The sequence below is a fragment of the Brienomyrus brachyistius genome, chromosome 5, assembly GCF_023856365.1.
Source record: "Brienomyrus brachyistius isolate T26 chromosome 5, BBRACH_0.4, whole genome shotgun sequence".
Taxonomy (NCBI): Eukaryota; Metazoa; Chordata; class Actinopteri; order Osteoglossiformes; family Mormyridae; genus Brienomyrus; species Brienomyrus brachyistius.
The window spans coordinates 25,870,423-25,891,072 of record NC_064537.1 but is presented as its reverse complement, the minus strand read 5'-3'; positions in this window follow the sequence as shown (position 1 = coordinate 25,891,072).

The window sequence follows — 20,650 nt, the reverse complement described above, 5'->3', positions numbered from 1 at the left end:
CTGAGAAAACGAAATCTGCTACAAACTAATTTACCTTCTCTGCGGCCTGAGCAAAATCTTCAAAGAACTCATCTAGCTCCCTGTCATCTGGAGACGTCAACAAGCTGCTGAAAACAGCAGTCACGATGGTTTCGTTCTCTAGAGCGTTATTAAGAGGATCGAATAACAGTTCCACTTTTTGTCCCGGAGAAAGGGAGTCCAGAATTTGCAGCTATATATGGACAACAAAGAAAGAATGAAAGAAAGAAAGGTTTTATTTCAGGGTATCGCTGAAAGCAAGAGTGCAACAGATTCTACGTTTTAAGACACTGGAACCCGGCAAAAGCCCTTTCAAAAAGATGTCATTGTACCCCAGCAACACCAAAGTCCTTCAGGTCTGAGTAGTTTGCATATTTGGAGAAATTTCCCAAGTTGAGGGACAGCCACTCCACTTGGTTTTGGGTGTTTCCTTGACAGGCTGAAAGGCAGAGAGAAGAAAGGTTTTTCACGCCAAGTAATGACTCCCATCAAGCACAACCAACTCCGTATAACTGTTAACATTTCAATACTGGAAATGCTACCCATGCTGATAAAACGCATCGGTCATTATCCAAAAACACAACCATTTACATGACTGCAGGTTTTTCTAAACCTACCAGGATCGTGGTTTTGGAAAATGGCTTCCTTGAGGTACGCGACCAAAACCTTGGTGATTTCCTCGATTTCTTCAGATGTCATTTCTGAGAAGACCTCGTCCATTGCAAAAACACTATAAAAGAAGACAAAGTGGAGATGAGTGCTTTGCAGTTCTCCGGTCCATCTGCCAGACTCAGTAGTTTGGCTACATTCACATTATCCCAAAGAGACAAAATGCATCAAAATTTTCACAATGAAACCGGAAAATGACTCACATGACTTGGTAATCAGTGCAATTGACATAAGAGAGTGTAATGGAAAGCATCTCTGCATTGAAACTGGGAAGGAGGACAGTCAGCTTGACAGTGAACCAATCGACCCAGTCCTGCCTATTAAATTGTGGGAGATAATCGCGGATGACTGTGAAAGTCCGATTCATCATGACATCCCGTACTGCAGGTGTGATATCTGGAAGCTGGACAAACACAAAAGAAGAAATTACAATTTCCACTCCAGCATCATCAAGGTATTGCATTTTTTCATTTTTAAAACACTTCAGTGGATTTTGCATTTACAGCTGGAGGTGCTCACCGTTGGACTTTGGGCCAGTTCCGTCAGAAATTCATCGACGTTCTGGAAGGGGTTACCGATCTCCAAGTGGTCAAACACAGCATCTATCTGGCTTGTGTTGTTCAGTGTACCAGAGCTCAGTAGCATCTCAGCAGTTTGGGCTGGTGATAGTGTTGCCAGTGATTGGAGCTGGAAAAGGGCCAGAAAGAAGTCAGATTTGTAATTACACTGACGGCAAAACTCTGTACTATCATACTTAATATAAATTGCAGTGAGTTCAGGGTGAATGTTTTGGAACCATGAGTAAAGTGACTAGAGGGAAAAAATAGGTACTGTACCCAAGTGATGTTAAAGACCTTCAGCTCAGAGTAGTTCACATATCCGGAGAAATTTCCTAAGTTGATGTACAGCCACTCAGCATGGTTTTGAGCGTTCAGTTGGCAGGCTGACAGACATAGCAAAGGAACAATTTGCTTTCAGGTCAATAATTCTCAAGCTGAATAATGAACCCATTGTAATTACAAACTTTTCAAGACCAATGATAGTAATGGTGTTTAGAGAAAGCAGAGTAGTAAATTGGCAAATGCATCCAGTTGAGCAAGTAAAAAAGTTTAATCTATCCTACCTGAATCATGCTTTTGGAAAATGGCTTCCTTGAGGTATGCAACCAAAACCGTGGTTATTTCCTTGATTTGATCAGATGTCATTTCTGGGAAGACCTTGTCCATTCCAAAAACACTAGAAAGGAAGACAAAGTGGCGATGAGTGCTTCGCTGTTCTCTGGTCCATCTGCCAGACTCAGTAGTTTGGCTACATTCACATTATCCCAAAGAGACAAAATGCATGAAAATTTTCACAATGAAACCGGAAAATGACTCACATGACTTGGTAATCAGTGCAATTGACATAAGAGAGTGTAATGGAAAGCATCTCTGCATTGAAACTGGGAAGGAGGACTGTCAGCTTGACAGTGAACCAATCGACCCAGTCCTGCTTATTAAATTCAGGGAGATAATCGCGGATGACTGTGAAAGTCCGATTCATCATGACATCCCGTACTGCAGGTGTGATATCTGCAAGCTGGACATAGAAAAAGCAAGAGATTAAATGATTCGATCAGCATTCATGTATTGAGTATTGTTCTGTTTTGCAATCTCCAGTTGATCCACTTGAAGGCACTCACCTCGGAGCCTTTGGCCAGTTCCGTCAGGAATTCATCAATGCTCTGGAAAGGGGTTATTTCCTCCAGGTGGTCAAACACAAGAGCTATCTGTTCTGCGTTTTTCAGTACACCGCAGCTCAGTACCATGTCCGCTGTTTGGGTTGGTGTCAGTGCTGCCAGTGATTCAAGCTGGAAAATAGTACAAGAAAGGGAGGGTGGTGGAGATGCATAATCACATTCAAAGCAGCGCAATGTGGTGAAACTGAAAGAGTGTAGGGTCTTCAGTGTGAATTTTCTAAAAATAAAGGGAGAATAGTGACTGAAAAACAAAGGTATCGCACCCCTGTAATATTGAAGTCCATCAGCACAGAGTAATTGAGGTACGTGGAGAAATATCCCAAATTGATGGACAGCCACTCAGCATCATCGTGGATATTCTGTCGACAGGCTGAAAGGTATGAGTAAGAAGCAATTTGCATCCAGATTCGGAGTACGCTTAACATACTGTGAACCCAATAAAACTGACAACTTAGCATTTAAAATGGCAAAAGCAGCAAATGTCACGCCAAAGCATATAAACATGGAAAATTCTGGCTGTTCCAACCCTACCAGCAACATCGTTTTGGCCAGTGGAATCCTTGAGGTATGTGACCAAAACATTGGTGATTTCCTGGATTTGTTCAGATGTCATTTCTGAGAAGACCTGGTCCATTCCATAAACACTATAAAGGAAAAAGTTGCAGAGATGAGTGCTTTGCAGTTCTCCGATCCTTTTGCTAGACACTATTGTTTAGCCACATCCACATTGCCCCACTGAGAATCTAGTACTTTTCACGACTTATAACTTTCATAAATTAAACTGTCGATTAACTCACATGACTTGGTAATCAGTGCAGTTGACGTAAGAGAGTGTAATGGACAGCATCTCTGCGGTGAAACTGGGAAGGAGGACTGTCAGCTTGACAGTGAACCAATCGACCCAGTCCTGTGCATTAAATTCATGGAAATGACTCCTGATGACTGAGAAAGTCAGATTCATCATGACGTCCCGTACTGCAGGTGTGATATCTGGAAGCTGGAGAAGAACAAAAGAGGAATTTCACAATTGCCTTTGCTCTATATTGTTTTGAATACTTCAAAGGCTGTTTGATTTTCACTTGAAGGCAATCACCTCAGGATTTTTAGCCAGTTCGGTCAGAAACTCATCAACATTTTGGAAGGAGTTATTTTTCTCCAGGTTGTCAAAGACAGCATGCATCTGGTCTATGCTGTACCCTACACCAGAGCTCTGTATCATATCCGCTGTTTGGCTTGGTGTCAGTGCCACCAATGAATCAAACTAAAGAATAGAAAAAATGAAAGAAAAGAGGAAATCATTCATTAAAGTGCAAGGAAGTTTAACCAAAGGCAGATTTACTCAAGATTATTATTAGGGAGAACGTGTGTTTCAGTGCAACTCACGCAGGAGAAATTGCTGTTGAGGCTGACAAGATCTACCAGAGGTGCAAAGACAGAAAATGTCCCAAAGTTCTTTTGAAGCCAATCTAAGCTGCTGTTAGTGTTGGAGACACATCCAGTATCTGAAAGAGAAAGAACACCTGAGCCATCTGTCTTTTTAGCATTCTTCTGAAAGACAAACACCAGTGTGTGGCCATTCACAAACTCTGGATGGTGCCAATACCAGCATCTTTAAAACAGAGAAGAAATGTATAATAAATGATATCTCAGAATGAAAGAGATAAATACCTGAAGTGTCTTTCCTCGATAGGAAGAGGTAGATGAAATCAGTGTAAACCAACTGTTGTTGTGCCGTGTCCATGGATGAGACTTGGTCGCTCAGAGCCTTTACACTGAAATGGAGACGTTAATTCCAGTAAGTGTGACCATTCCATTCAAAGGTTAAGATAATTTCCACTACCATGGAAAGCACCCTTGACACAGAGGGTCAGGTTTGTACGTACACAGCCTGGTAGGTCTCACAGCTGAAGTTCTTTGTGCTGAGACAGGACAGAAACTCTTCAGACACTGATGGCAAGAACGGGTGAAGTCTCCTCTGGAACCACTGGTCGATAAAGCTGACGTTTTGCAGTTGCGTATTGCTCAAGTTATTAATTCTGACTTCTTCGATTGCATCCAGGACTACTGAGCCGATAGAGCTATTGATCTGGTTGGACTGAAGGAGAGGAAGGGTAGCGTCTCAGTGAGACCTTGGCAGTGACAACTGGCAAAGCTTTTAAAATGGACTACTCTTGCTTACAGGTTATCAAGGAATATCTAGTAGCTTGTAAAGTGGAGATATAACCGATAGAGAATGCATTAGATCGGCTCGGAATTCGGTGTACCATATCTGAGTATGAATCCAATGCTTCATCAAGGACCGCAGAGAATTTGGTGAAAATCAGCTTCCAGGTTAATAACGGGTAACTAAGGCTAGTGGCCAGTTTGCACTGCAAGAGACTGATCAGATTTTCCGTTGTGAATTCCGCTTCCTTTAGGAAAAAGAAAGAAAGACAACAGAATTAGCCTTGTACTAGAGGCAATTTAACTGCTGTTTCAAATGTTTGTGACATGAGCACAGAACATTCTCCAGGTGCTGCTAATACATTTAGGAATATAGTGGAAAGTGACATACTGGGGAACAGACAAAATCAGCAATGCTGAAGTTGCAGAGCATCCCAGCTGCGCTCTGATGAGCCACCAACTGGTCGGATGGAGATCTATGGAAGAGAGTCAGGGAAAGTACGATTTTAAATAAAGTCCACATTCAGTGGTGCGATACCAAAATAAACAAATAAATAAATAAATGTCAAGACGTATTCACTCTTGCTCTCATTTGAATTGTAAAGCTTCCAACACAAGAAAGAATTCTCACAATTACAGAGCCCCTTAAACATTTGTAGAAAATTCTCAAATTAAAAGCAGAAAAACCTACCCCTGAAGAGTGGAACAAACGTCTCTCTCTAGAAAACATAGAGAAGACAGAGTTAGTTTTAACATAATAGAGACAATCAAAATCAATTTTGCTTGCTACAGTAATTATTAAAAAAAAAAAGCTCTCCAAAATGAACTCACCATTGATCGGTGTATCTTCGCACTGGAAAAATATGAGAAAAAGCAAAGAACATGTTACAATGTACAAAGTCATTCAATTGCTTTGTTTACCTCTGTCATCTGTGTATGTAAATGGAAGAAGCTCAATATCAAACTATGAGACTGAATATGCAAAATTCCATAATTAACTTACGTGACCAGCGACAGGCAGCGGTGTGCACACTTTTTTGGGTAAGGGGAGGAGGGGAGGATGAAAAAGGCGTCAGTGAGAAAGTCTTTTTTAAATGTTTGATAAACTGATATTCATGAATAAAGGACAATTTAAAATTACAGCTCATTGCTATGGATCCAACATCCACAGGGTTAAAAGAATTCCTTGAACACCTACTGTATGGAGCTCTTTGCATTAGCAAGACCTTGCAGGATTCAATGCCATGGGTGAGGTCTTGTGGAAGAGATTCAATGCTTTGGTCAAGCCCAGTGAATCTGAGTGAGCATTAACAGAATAAAAGGGTACCATGAGTCTTTGTTTGTAACATGTCAGGTGAAAGCCTTGGTCTGTAAAACACAGGACGTCAAGGTAAGCCTTAACATTCTTACATGGCACGGTACGACTGGCAGGTAATGTTCCTGGGGATGACATCCAAACTGCTAGGTTGAAGGCTAGGCATCAGCACCACCAAATAGCGTTGGAACCAAATTGCAAAGTCGTTTGGTGCAAAGGTATCAAGTCTGGGTGCCAGTGCTGTCAAGGTCAGGTTTAGCATGATATTCCTTACAGCAGAGTTTTCGATGACGGTTAAGTTTCTCTGAAAAGAAGAGAATAATTTGATTTTGAACAGTATCCGCCTAATTCCATAAAGCAACGAATGTCATGGAAAAAAAAGACATATCAGAGCCAAAGTCTGAGAAAACGAAATCTGCTACAAACTAATTTACCTTCTCTGCGGCCTGAGCAAAATCTTCAAAGAACTCATCTAGCTCCCTGTCATCTGGAGACGTCAACAAGCTGCTGAAAACAGCAGTCACGATGGTTTCGTTCTCTAGAGCGTTATTAAGAGGATCGAATAACAGTTCCACTTTTTGTCCCGGAGAAAGGGAGTCCAGAATTTGCAGCTATATATGGACAACAAAGAAAGAATGAAAGAAAGAAAGGTTTTATTTCAGGGTATCGCTGAAAGCAAGAGTGCAACAGATTCTACGTTTTAAGACACTGGAACCCGGCAAAAGCCCTTTCAAAAAGATGTCATTGTACCCCAGCAACACCAAAGTCCTTCAGGTCTGAGTAGTTTGCATATTTGGAGAAATTTCCCAAGTTGAGGGACAGCCACTCCACTTGGTTTTGGGTGTTTCCTTGACAGGCTGAAAGGCAGAGAGAAGAAAGGTTTTTCACGCCAAGTAATGACTCCCATCAAGCACAACCAACTCCGTATAACTGTTAACATTTCAATACTGGAAATGCTACCCATGCTGATAAAACGCATCGGTCATTATCCAAAAACACAACCATTTACATGACTGCAGGTTTTTCTAAACCTACCAGGATCGTGGTTTTGGAAAATGGCTTCCTTGAGGTACGCGACCAAAACCTTGGTGATTTCCTCGATTTCTTCAGATGTCATTTCTGAGAAGACCTCGTCCATTGCAAAAACACTATAAAAGAAGACAAAGTGGAGATGAGTGCTTTGCAGTTCTCCGGTCCATCTGCCAGACTCAGTAGTTTGGCTACATTCACATTATCCCAAAGAGACAAAATGCATCAAAATTTTCACAATGAAACCGGAAAATGACTCACATGACTTGGTAATCAGTGCAATTGACATAAGAGAGTGTAATGGAAAGCATCTCTGCATTGAAACTGGGAAGGAGGACAGTCAGCTTGACAGTGAACCAATCGACCCAGTCCTGCCTATTAAATTGTGGGAGATAATCGCGGATGACTGTGAAAGTCCGATTCATCATGACATCCCGTACTGCAGGTGTGATATCTGGAAGCTGGACAAACACAAAAGAAGAAATTACAATTTCCACTCCAGCATCATCAAGGTATTGCATTTTTTCATTTTTAAAACACTTCAGTGGATTTTGCATTTACAGCTGGAGGTGCTCACCGTTGGACTTTGGGCCAGTTCCGTCAGAAATTCATCGACGTTCTGGAAGGGGTTACCGATCTCCAAGTGGTCAAACACAGCATCTATCTGGCTTGTGTTGTTCAGTGTACCAGAGCTCAGTAGCATCTCAGCAGTTTGGGCTGGTGATAGTGTTGCCAGTGATTGGAGCTGGAAAAGGGCCAGAAAGAAGTCAGATTTGTAATTACACTGACGGCAAAACTCTGTACTATCATACTTAATATAAATTGCAGTGAGTTCAGGGTGAATGTTTTGGAACCATGAGTAAAGTGACTAGAGGGAAAAAATAGGTACTGTACCCAAGTGATGTTAAAGACCTTCAGCTCAGAGTAGTTCACATATCCGGAGAAATTTCCTAAGTTGATGTACAGCCACTCAGCATGGTTTTGAGCGTTCAGTTGGCAGGCTGACAGACATAGCAAAGGAACAATTTGCTTTCAGGTCAATAATTCTCAAGCTGAATAATGAACCCATTGTAATTACAAACTTTTCAAGACCAATGATAGTAATGGTGTTTAGAGAAAGCAGAGTATTAAATTGGCAAATGCATCCAGTTGAGCAAGTAAAAAAGTTTAATCTATCCTACCTGAATCATGCTTTTGGAAAATGGCTTCCTTGAGGTATGCAACCAAAACCGTGGTTATTTCCTTGATTTGATCAGATGTCATTTCTGGGAAGACCTTGTCCATTCCAAAAACACTAGAAAGGAAGACAAAGTGGCGATGAGTGCTTCGCTGTTCTCTGGTCCATCTGCCAGACTCAGTAGTTTGGCTACATTCACATTATCCCAAAGAGACAAAATGCATGAAAATTTTCACAATGAAACCGGAAAATGACTCACATGACTTGGTAATCAGTGCAATTGACATAAGAGAGTGTAATGGAAAGCATCTCTGCATTGAAACTGGGAAGGAGGACTGTCAGCTTGACAGTGAACCAATCGACCCAGTCCTGCTTATTAAATTCAGGGAGATAATCGCGGATGACTGTGAAAGTCCGATTCATCATGACATCCCGTACTGCAGGTGTGATATCTGCAAGCTGGACATAGAAAAAGCAAGAGATTAAATGATTCGATCAGCATTCATGTATTGAGTATTGTTCTGTTTTGCAATCTCCAGTTGATCCACTTGAAGGCACTCACCTCGGAGCCTTTGGCCAGTTCCGTCAGGAATTCATCAATGCTCTGGAAAGGGGTTATTTCCTCCAGGTGGTCAAACACAAGAGCTATCTGTTCTGCGTTTTTCAGTACACCGCAGCTCAGTACCATGTCCGCTGTTTGGGTTGGTGTCAGTGCTGCCAGTGATTCAAGCTGGAAAATAGTACAAGAAAGGGAGGGTGGTGGAGATGCATAATCACATTCAAAGCAGCGCAATGTGGTGAAACTGAAAGAGTGTAGGGTCTTCAGTGTGAATTTTCTAAAAAATAAAGGGAGAATAGTGACTGAAAAACAAAGGTATCGCACCCCTGTAATATTGAAGTCCATCAGCACAGAGTAATTGAGGTACGTGGAGAAATATCCCAAATTGATGGACAGCCACTCAGCATCATCGTGGATATTCTGTCGACAGGCTGAAAGGTATGAGTAAGAAGCGATTTGCATCCAGATTCGGAGTACGCTTAACATACTGTGAACCCAATAAAACTGACAACTTAGCATTTAAAATGGCAAAAGCAGCAAATGTCACGCCAAAGCATATAAACATGGAAAATTCTGGCTGTTCCAACCCTACCAGCAACATCGTTTTGGCCAGTGGAATCCTTGAGGTATGTGACCAAAACATTGGTGATTTCCTGGATTTGTTCAGATGTCATTTCTGAGAAGACCTGGTCCATTCCATAAACACTATAAAGGAAAAAGTTGCAGAGATGAGTGCTTTGCAGTTCTCCGATCCTTTTGCTAGACACTATTGTTTAGCCACATCCACATTGCCCCACTGAGAATCTAGTACTTTTCACGACTTATAACTTTCATAAATTAAACTGTCGATTAACTCACATGACTTGGTAATCAGTGCAGTTGACGTAAGAGAGTGTAATGGACAGCATCTCTGCGGTGAAACTGGGAAGGAGGACTGTCAGCTTGATAGTGAACCAATCGACCCAGTCCTGTGCATTAAATTCATGGAAATGACTCCTGATGACTGAGAAAGTCAGATTCATCATGACGTCCCGTACTGCAGGTGTGATATCTGGAAGCTGGAGAAGAACAAAAGAGGAATTTCACAATTGCCTTTGCTCTATATTGTTTTGAATACTTCAAAGGCTGTTTGATTTTCACTTGAAGGCAATCACCTCAGGATTTTTTGCCAGTTCGGTCAGAAACTCATCAACATTTTGGAAGGAGTTATTTTTCTCCAGGTTGTCAAAGACAGCATGCATCTGGTCTATGCTGTACCCTACACCAGAGCTCTGTATCATATCCGCTGTTTGGCTTGGTGTCAGTGCCACCAATGAATCAAACTAAAGAATAGAAAAAATGAAAGAAAAGAGGAAATCATTCATTAAAGTGCAAGGAAGTTTAACCAAAGGCAGATTTACTCAAGATTATTATTAGGGAGAACGTGTGTTTCACTGCAACTTACGCAGGAGAAATTGCTGTTGAGGCTGACAAGATCTACCAGAGGTGCAAAGACAGAAAATGTCCCAAAGTTCTTTTGAAGCCAATCTAAGCTGCTGTTAGTGTTGGAGACACATCCAGTATCTGAAAGAGAAAGAACACCTGAGCCATCTGTCTTTTTAGCATTCTTCTGAAAGACAAACACCAGTGTGTGGCCATTCACAAACTCTGGATGGTGCCAATACCAGCATCTTTAAAACAGAGAAGAAATGTATAATAAATGATATCTTAGAATGAAAGAGATAAATACCTGAAGTGTCTTTCCTCGATAGGAAGAGGTAGATGAAATCAGTGTAAACCAACTGTTGTTGTGCCGTGTCCATGGATGAGACTTGGTCGCTCAGAGCCTTTACACTGAAATGGAGACGTTAATTCCAGTAAGTGTGACCATTCCATTCAAAGGTTAGGATAATTTCCACTACCATGGAAAGCACCCTTGACACAGAGGGTCAGGTTTGTACGTACACAGCCTGGTAGGTCTCACAGCTGAAGTTCTTTGTGCTGAGACAGGATAGAAACTCTTCAGACACTGATGGCAAGAACGGGTGAAGTCTCCTCTGGAACCACTGGTCGATAAAGCTGACGTTTTGCAGTTGCGTATTGCTCAAGTTATTAATTCTGACTTCTTCGATTGCATCCAGGACTACTGAGCCGATAGAGCTATTGATCTGGTTGGACTGAAGGAGAGGAAGGGTAGCGTCTCAGTGAGACCTTGGCAGTGACAACTGGCAAAGCTTTTAAAATGGACTACTCTTGCTTACAGGTTATCAAGGAATATCTAGTAGCTTGTAAAGTGGAGATATAACCGATAGAGAATGCATTAGATCGGCTCGGAATTCGGTGTACCATATCTGAGTATGAATCCAATGCTTCATCAAGGACCGCAGAGAATTTGGTGAAAATCAGCTTCCAGGTTAATAACGGGTAACTAAGGCTAGTGGCCAGTTTGCACTGCAAGAGACTGATCAGATTTTCCGTTGTGAATTCCGCTTCCTTTAGGAAAAAGAAAGAAAGACAACAGAATTAGCCTTGTACTAGAGGCAATTTAACTGCTGTTTCAAATGTTTGTGACATGAGCACAGAACATTCTCCAGGTGCTGCTAATACATTTAGGAATATAGTGGAAAGTGACATACTGGGGAACAGACAAAATCAGCAATGCTGAAGTTGCAGAGCATCCCAGCTGCGCTCTGATGAGCCACCAACTGGTCGGATGGAGATCTATGGAAGAGAGTCAGGGAAAGTACGATTTTAAATAAAGTCCACATTCAGTGGTGCGATACCAAAATAAACAAATAAATAAATAAATGTCAAGACGTATTCACTCTTGCTCTCATTTGAATTGTAAAGCTTCCAACACAAGAAAGAATTCTCACAATTACAGAGCCCCTTAAACATTTGTAGAAAATTCTCAAATTAAAAGCAGAAAAACCTACCCCTGAAGAGTGGAACAAACGTCTCTCTCTAGAAAACATAGAGAAGACAGAGTTAGTTTTAACATAATAGAGACAATCAAAATCAATTTTGCTTGCTACAGTAATTATTAAAAAAAAAAAGCTCTCCAAAATGAACTCACCATTGATCGGTGTATCTTCGCACTGGAAAAATATGAGAAAAAGCAAAGAACATGTTACAATGTACAAAGTCATTCAATTGCTTTGTTTACCTCTGTCATCTGTGTATGTAAATGGAAGAAGCTCAATATCAAACTATGAGACTGAATATGCAAAATTCCATAATTAACTTACGTGACCAGCGACAGGCAGCGGTGTGCACACTTTTTTGGGTAAGGGGAGGAGGGGAGGATGAAAAAGGCGTCAGTGAGAAAGTCTTTTTTTAATGTTTGATAAACTGATGTTTATGAATAAAGGACAATTTAAAATTACAGCTCATTGCTATGGATCCAACATCCACAGGGTTAAAAGAATTCCTTGAACACCTACTGTATGGAGCTCTTTGCATTAGCAAGACCTTGCAGGATTCAATGCCATGGGTGAGGTCTTGTGGAAGAGATTCAATGCTTTGGTCAAGCCCAGTGAATCTGAGTGAGCATTAACAGAATAAAAGGGTACCATGAGTCTTTGTTTGTAACATGTCAGGTGAAAGCCTTGGTCTGTAAAACACAGGACGTCAAGGTAAGCCTTAACATTCTTACATGGCACGGTACGACTGGCAGGTAATGTTCCTGGGGATGACATCCAAACTGCTAGGTTGAAGGCTAGGCATCAGCACCACCAAATAGCGTTGGAACCAAATTGCAAAGTCGTTTGGTGCAAAGGTATCAAGTCTGGGTGCCAGTGCTGTCAAGGTCAGGTTTAGCATGATATTCCTTACAGCAGAGTTTTCGATGACGGTTAAGTTTCTCTGAAAAGAAGAGAATAATTTGATTTTGAACAGTGTCCGCCTAATTCCATAAAGCCACGAATGTCATGGAAAAAAAAGACATATCAGAGCCAAAGTCTGAGAAAACGAAATCTGCTACAAACTAATTTACCTTCTCTGCGGCCTGAGCAAAATCTTCAAAGAACTCATCTAGCTCCCTGTCATCTGGAGACGTCAACAAGCTGCTGAAAACAGCAGTCACGATGGTTTCGTTCTCTAGAGCGTTATTAAGAGGATCGAATAACAGTTCCACTTTTTGTCCCGGAGAAAGGGAGTCCAGAATTTGCAGCTATATATGGACAACAAAGAAAGAATGAAAGAAAGAAAGGTTTTATTTCAGGGTATCGCTGAAAGCAAGAGTGCAACAGATTCTACGTTTTAAGACACTGGAACCCGGCAAAAGCCCTTTCAAAAAGATGTCATTGTACCCCAGCAACACCAAAGTCCTTCAGGTCTGAGTAGTTTGCATATTTGGAGAAATTTCCCAAGTTGAGGGACAGCCACTCCACTTGGTTTTGGGTGTTTCCTTGACAGGCTGAAAGGCAGAGAGAAGAAAGGTTTTTCACGCCAAGTAATGACTCCCATCAAGCACAACCAACTCCGTATAACTGTTAACATTTCAATACTGGAAATGCTACCCATGCTGATAAAACGCATCGGTCATTATCCAAAAACACAACCATTTACATGACTGCAGGTTTTTCTAAACCTACCAGGATCGTGGTTTTGGAAAATGGCTTCCTTGAGGTACGCGACCAAAACCTTGGTGATTTCCTCGATTTCTTCAGATGTCATTTCTGAGAAGACCTCGTCCATTGCAAAAACACTATAAAAGAAGACAAAGTGGAGATGAGTGCTTTGCAGTTCTCCGGTCCATCTGCCAGACTCAGTAGTTTGGCTACATTCACATTATCCCAAAGAGACAAAATGCATCAAAATTTTCACAATGAAACCGGAAAATGACTCACATGACTTGGTAATCAGTGCAATTGACATAAGAGAGTGTAATGGAAAGCATCTCTGCATTGAAACTGGGAAGGAGGACAGTCAGCTTGACAGTGAACCAATCGACCCAGTCCTGCCTATTAAATTGTGGGAGATAATCGCGGATGACTGTGAAAGTCCGATTCATCATGACATCCCGTACTGCAGGTGTGATATCTGGAAGCTGGACAAACACAAAAGAAGAAATTACAATTTCCACTCCAGCATCATCAAGGTATTGCATTTTTTCATTTTTAAAACACTTCAGTGGATTTTGCATTTACAGCTGGAGGTGCTCACCGTTGGACTTTGGGCCAGTTCCGTCAGAAATTCATCGACGTTCTGGAAGGCGTTACCGATCTCCAAGTGGTCAAACACAGCATCTATCTGGCTTGTGTTGTTCAGTGTACCAGAGCTCAGTAGCATCTCAGCAGTTTGGGCTGGTGATAGTGTTGCCAGTGATTGGAGCTGGAAAAGGGCCAGAAAGAAGTCAGATTTGTAATTACACTGACGGCAAAACTCTGTACTATCATACTTAATATAAATTGCAGTGAGTTCAGGGTGAATGTTTTGGAACCATGAGTAAAGTGACTAGAGGGAAAAAATAGGTACTGTACCCAAGTGATGTTAAAGACCTTCAGCTCAGAGTAGTTCACATATCCGGAGAAATTTCCTAAGTTGATGTACAGCCACTCAGCATGGTTTTGAGCGTTCAGTTGGCAGGCTGACAGACATAGCAAAGGAACAATTTGCTTTCAGGTCAATAATTCTCAAGCTGAATAATGAACCCATTGTAATTACAAACTTTTCAAGACCAATGATAGTAATGGTGTTTAGAGAAAGCAGAGTATTAAATTGGCAAATGCATCCAGTTGAGCAAGTAAAAAAGTTTAATCTATCCTACCTGAATCATGCTTTTGGAAAATGGCTTCCTTGAGGTATGCAACCAAAACCGTGGTTATTTCCTTGATTTGATCAGATGTCATTTCTGGGAAGACCTTGTCCATTCCAAAAACACTAGAAAGGAAGACAAAGTGGCGATGAGTGCTTCGCTGTTCTCTGGTCCATCTGCCAGACTCAGTAGTTTGGCTACATTCACATTATCCCAAAGAGACAAAATGCATGAAAATTTTCACAATGAAACCGGAAAATGACTCACATGACTTGGTAATCAGTGCAATTGACATAAGAGAGTGTAATGGAAAGCATCTCTGCATTGAAACTGGGAAGGAGGACTGTCAGCTTGACAGTGAACCAATCGACCCAGTCCTGCTTATTAAATTCAGGGAGATAATCGCGGATGACTGTGAAAGTCCGATTCATCATGACATCCCGTACTGCAGGTGTGATATCTGCAAGCTGGACATAGAAAAAGCAAGAGATTAAATGATTCGATCAGCATTCATGTATTGAGTATTGTTCTGTTTTGCAATCTCCAGTTGATCCACTTGAAGGCACTCACCTCGGAGCCTTTGGCCAGTTCCGTCAGGAATTCATCAATGCTCTGGAAAGGGGTTATTTCCTCCAGGTGGTCAAACACAAGAGCTATCTGTTCTGCGTTTTTCAGTACACCGCAGCTCAGTACCATGTCCGCTGTTTGGGTTGGTGTCAGTGCTGCCAGTGATTCAAGCTGGAAAATAGTACAAGAAAGGGAGGGTGGTGGAGATGCATAATCACATTCAAAGCAGCGCAATGTGGTGAAACTGAAAGAGTGTAGGGTCTTCAGTGTGAATTTTCTAAAAATAAAGGGAGAATAGTGACTGAAAAACAAAGGTATCGCACCCCTGTAATATTGAAGTCCATCAGCACAGAGTAATTGAGGTACGTGGAGAAATATCCCAAATTGATGGACAGCCACTCAGCATCATCGTGGATATTCTGTCGACAGGCTGAAAGGTATGAGTAAAAAGCAATTTGCATCCAGATTCGGAGTACGCTTAACATACTGTGAACCCAATAAAACTGACAACTTAGCATTTAAAATGGCAAAAGCAGCAAATGTCACGCCAAAGCATATAAACATGGAAAATTCTGGCTGTTCCAACCCTACCAGCAACATCGTTTTGGCCAGTGGAATCCTTGAGGTATGTGACCAAAACATTGGTGATTTCCTGGATTTGTTCAGATGTCATTTCTGAGAAGACCTGGTCCATTCCATAAACACTATAAAGGAAAAAGTTGCAGAGATGAGTGCTTTGCAGTTCTCCGATCCTTTTGCTAGACACTATTGTTTAGCCACATCCACATTGCCCCACTGAGAATCTAGTACTTTTCACGACTTATAACTTTCATAAATTAAACTGTCGATTAACTCACATGACTTGGTAATCAGTGCAGTTGACGTAAGAGAGTGTAATGGACAGCATCTCTGCGGTGAAACTGGGAAGGAGGACTGTCAGCTTGACAGTGAACCAATCGACCCAGTCCTGTGCATTAAATTCATGGAAATGACTCCTGATGACTGAGAAAGTCAGATTCATCATGACGTCCCGTACTGCAGGTGTGATATCTGGAAGCTGGAGAAGAACAAAAGAGGAATTTCACAATTGCCTTTGCTCTATATTGTTTTCAATACTTCAAAGGCTGTTTGATTTTCACTTGAAGGCAATCACCTCAGGATTTTTAGCCAGTTCGGTCAGAAACTCATCAACATTTTGGAAGGAGTTATTTTTCTCCAGGTTGTCAAAGACAGCATGCATCTGGTCTATGCTGTACCCTACACCAGAGCTCTGTATCATATCCGCTGTTTGGCTTGGTGTCAGTGCCACCAATGAATCAAACTAAAGAATAGAAAAAATGAAAGAAAAGAGGAAATCATTCATTAAAGTGCAAGGAAGTTTAACCAAAGGCAGATTTACTCAAGATTATTATTAGGGAGAACGTGTGTTTCACTGCAACTTACGCAGGAGAAATTGCTGTTGAGGCTGACAAGATCTACCAGAGGTGCAAAGACAGAAAATGTCCCAAAGTTCTTTTGAAGCCAATCTAAGCTGCTGTTAGTGTTGGAGACACATCCAGTATCTGAAAGAGAAAGAACACCTGAGCCATCTGTCTTTTTAGCATTCTTCTGAAAGACAAACACCAGTGTGTGGCCATTCACAAACTCTGGATGGTGCCAATACCAGCATCTTTAAAACAGAGAAGAAATGTATAATAAATGATATCTTAGAATGAAAGAGATAAATACCTGAAGTGTCTTTCCTCGATAGGAAGAGGTAGATGAAATCAGTGTAAACCAACTGTTGTTGTGCCGTGTCCATGGATGAGACTTGCTCGCTCAGAGCCTTTACACTGAAATGGAGACGTTAATTCCAGTAAGTGTGACCATTCCATTCAAAGGTTAAGATAATTTCCACTACCATGGAAAGCACCCTTGACACAGAGGGTCAGGTTTGTACGTACACAGCCTGGTAGGTCTCACAGCTGAAGTTCTTTGTGCTGAGACAGGACAGAAACTCTTCAGACACTGATGGCAAGAACGGGTGAAGTCTCCTCTGGAACCACTGGTCGATAAAGCTGACGTTTTGCAGTTGCGTATTGCTCAAGTTATTAATTCTGACTTCTTCGATTGCATCCAGGACTACTGAGCCGATAGAGCTATTGATCTGGTTGGACTGAAGGAGAGGAAGGGTAGCGTCTCAGTGAGACCTTGGCAGTGACAACTGGCAAAGCTTTTAAAATGGACTACTCTTGCTTACAGGTTATCAAGGAATATCTAGTAGCTTGTAAAGTGGAGATATAACCGATAGAGAATGCATTAGATCGGCTTGGAATTCGGTGTACCATATCTGAGTATGAATCCAATGCTTCATCAAGGACCGCAGAGAATTTGGTGAAAATCAGCTTCCAGGTTAATAACGGGTAACTTAGGCTAGTGGCCAGTTTGCACTGCAAGAGACTGATCAGATTTTCCGTTGTGAATTCCGCTTCCTTCAGGAAAAAGAAAGAAAGACAACAGAATTAGCCTTGTACTAGAGGCAATTTAACTGCTGTTTCAAATGTTTGTGACATGAGCACAGAACATTCTCCAGGTGCTGCTAATACATTTAGGAATATAGTGGAAAGTGACATACTGGGGAACAGACAAAATCAGCAATGCTGAAGTTGCAGAGCATCCCAGCTGCGCTCTGATGTGCCACCAACTGGTCGGATGGAGATCTATGGAAGAGAGTCAGGGAAAGTACGATTTTAAATAAAGTCCACATTCAGTGGTGCGATACCAAAATAAACAAATAAATAAATAAATGTCAAGACGTATTCACTCTTGCTCTCATTTGAATTGTAAAGCTTCCAACACAAGAAAGAATTCTCACAATTACAGAGCCCCTTAAACATTTGTAGAAAATTCTCAAATTAAAAGCATAAAAACCTACCCCTGAAGAGTGGAACAAACGTCTCTCTCTAGAAAACATAGAGAAGACAGAGTTAGTTTTAACATAATAGAGACAATCAAAATCAATTTTGCTTGCTACAGTAATTATTAAAAAAAAAAAGCTCTCCAAAATGAACTCACCATTGATCGGTGTATCTTCGCACTGGAAAAATATGAGAAAAAGCAAAGAACATGTTACAATGTACAAAGTCATTCAATTGCTTTGTTTACCTCTGTCATCTGTGTATGTAAATGGAAGAAGCTCAATATCAAACTATGAGACTGAATATGCAAAATTCCATAATTAACTTACGTGACCAGCGACAGGCAGCGGTGTGCACACTTTTTTGGGTAAGGGGAGGAGGGGAGGATGAAAAAGGCGTCAGTGAGAAAGTCTTTTTTTAATGTTTGATAAACTGATATTTATGAATAAAGGACAATTTAAAATTACAGCTCATTGCTATGGATCCAACATCCACAGGGTTAAAAGAATTCCTTGAACACCTACTGTATGGAGCTCTTTGCATTAGCAAGACCTTGCAGGATTCAATGCCATGGGTGAGGTCTTGTGGAAGAGATTCAATGCTTTGGTCAAGCCCAGTGAATCTGAGTGAGCATTAACAGAATAAAAGGGTACCATGAGTCTTTGTTTGTAACATGTCAGGTGAAAGCCTTGGTCTGTAAAACACAGGACGTCAAGGTAAGCCTTAACATTCTTACATGGCACGGTACGACTGGCAGGTAATGTTCCTGGGGATGACATCCAAACTGCTAGGTTGAAGGCTAGGCATCAGCACCACCAAATAGCGTTGGAACCAAATTGCAAAGTCGTTTGGTGCAAAGGTATCAAGTCTGGGTGCCAGTGCTGTCAAGGTCAGGTTTAGCATGATATTCCTTACAGCAGAGTTTTCGATGACGGTTAAGTTTCTCTGAAAAGAAGAGAATAATTTGATTTTGAACAGTGTCCGCCTAATTCCATAAAGCCACGAATGTCATGGAAAAAAAAGACATATCAGAGCCAAAGTCTGAGAAAACGAAATCTGCTACAAACTAATTTACCTTCTCTGCGGCCTGAGCAAAATCTTCAAAGAACTCATCTAGCTCCCTGTCATCTGGAGACGTCAACAAGCTGCTGAAAACAGCAGTCACGATGGTTTCGTTCTCTAGAGCGTTATTAAGAGGATCGAATAACAGTTCCACTTTTTGTCCCGGAGAAAGGGAGTCCAGAATTTGCAGCTATATATGGACAACAAAGAAAGAATGAAAGAAAGAAAGGTTTTATTTCAGGGTATCGCTGAAAGCAAGAGTGCAACAGATTCTACGTTTTAAGACACTGGAACCCGGCAAAAGCCCTTTCAAAAAGATGTCATTGTACCCCAGCAACACCAAAGTCCTTCAGGTCTGAGTAGTTTGCATATTTGGAGAAATTTCCCAAGTTGAGGGACAGCCACTCCACTTGGTTTTGGGTGTTTCCTTGACAGGCTGAAAGGCAGAGAGAAGAAAGGTTTTTCACGCCAAGTAATGACTCCCATCAAGCACAACCAACTCCGTATAACTGTTAACATTTCAATACTGGAAATGCTACCCATGCTGATAAAACGCATCGGTCATTATCCAAAAACACAACCATTTACATGACTGCAGGTTTTTCTAAACCTACCAGGATCGTGGTTTTGGAAAATGGCTTCCTTGAGGTACGCGACCAAAACCTTGGTGATTTCCTCGATTTGTTCAGATGTCATTTCTGAGAAGACCTCGTCCATTGCAAAAACACTATAAAAGAAGACAAAGTGGAGATGAGTGCTTTGCAGTTCTCCGGTCCATCTGCCAGACTCAGTAGTTTGGCTACATTCACATTATCTCAAAGAGACAAAATGCATCAAAATTTTCACAATGAAACCGGAAAATGACTCACATGACTTGGTAATCAGTGCAATTGACATAAGAGAGTGTAATGGAAAGCATCTCTGCATTGAAACTGGGAAGGAGGACAGTCAGCTTGACAGTGAACCAATCGACCCAGTCCTGCCTATTAAATTGTGGGAGATAATCGCGGATGACTGTGAAAGTCCGATTCATCATGACATCCCGTACTGCAGGTGTGATATCTGGAAGCTGGACAAACACAAAAGAAGAAATTACAATTTCCACTCCAGCATCATCAAGGTATTGCATTTTTCCATTTTTAAAACACTTCAGTGGATTTTGCATTTACAGCTGGAGGTGCTCACCGTTGGACTTTGGGCCAGTTCCGTCAGAAATTCATCGACGTTCTGGAAGGGGTTACCGATCTCCAAGTGGTCAAACACAGCATCTATCTGGCTTGTGTTGTTCAGTGTACCAGAGCTCAGTAGCATCTCAGCAGTTTGGGCTGGTGATAGTGTTTCCAGTGATTGGAGCTGGAAAAGGGCCAGAAAGAAGTCAGATTTGTAATTACACTGACGGCAAAACTCTGTACTATTATACTTAATATAAATTGCAGTGTGTTCAGGGTTAATGTTTTGTAACCATGAGTAAAGTGACTAGAGGGAAAAAATAGGTACTGTACCCAAGTGATGTTAAAGACCTTCAGCTCAGAGTAGTTCACATATCCGGAGAAATTTCCTAAGTTGATGTACAGCCACTCAGCATGGTTTTGAGCGTTCAGTTGGCAGGCTGACAGACATAGCAAAGGAACAATTTGCTTTCAGGTCAATAATTCTCAAGCTGAATAAAGAACCCATTGTAATTACAAACTTTTCAAGACCAATGATAGTAATGGTGTT